The sequence below is a fragment of the Penaeus monodon genome, chromosome 23 (genome assembly GCF_015228065.2).
Source record: "Penaeus monodon isolate SGIC_2016 chromosome 23, NSTDA_Pmon_1, whole genome shotgun sequence".
In the NCBI taxonomy this organism is placed as follows: Eukaryota; Metazoa; Arthropoda; class Malacostraca; order Decapoda; family Penaeidae; genus Penaeus; species Penaeus monodon.
Window position 1 is genome coordinate 42,043,520 of NC_051408.1, and position 318 is coordinate 42,043,837.

The following is a 318-nucleotide window of genomic DNA, read 5'->3' on the forward strand; positions in this document are numbered from 1 at the left end:
ACAACACGAAAGCAGTATTGCCAACTCACTCGGGCGGACAGGGTCGTGGGTTGCAATGCACTGTCTGTGGGGGTGGTTTGGGCGCCTGGCACCTGTCCTCTGTCAGTACGGTGCCGCCCACGCCCGTACAGATGTACACCGTCTGCTGCTGTCCTGAGGGTGAGTAAGTAATAAGCTAAGCGCTCGTGACATACAGGCGCTGAAAGGGTCTGGCCCACGAGTGTGATTGGTAACAATGCGCAGTGGCCAGGCGCAGCAACTTTTTAATCTATTTTCATTTTCTTTTATTCTCTCTTTCTTTCGCTCTCCCCTGTCCTT

The 318-nt window shown here is 53.5% G+C and overlaps 1 protein-coding gene across 1 annotated transcript in view; it reads right to left on the reverse strand.

Annotated features, from left to right (window-relative positions):
• Positions 1-318, reverse strand: part of LOC119588090 (ADAMTS-like protein 4) — a gene marked incomplete at its 5' end in the record, with an annotated part of 6,687 nt that overhangs the window by 5,553 nt on the left and 816 nt on the right. The window contains 1 exon segment of the mRNA XM_037936799.1: positions 30-153.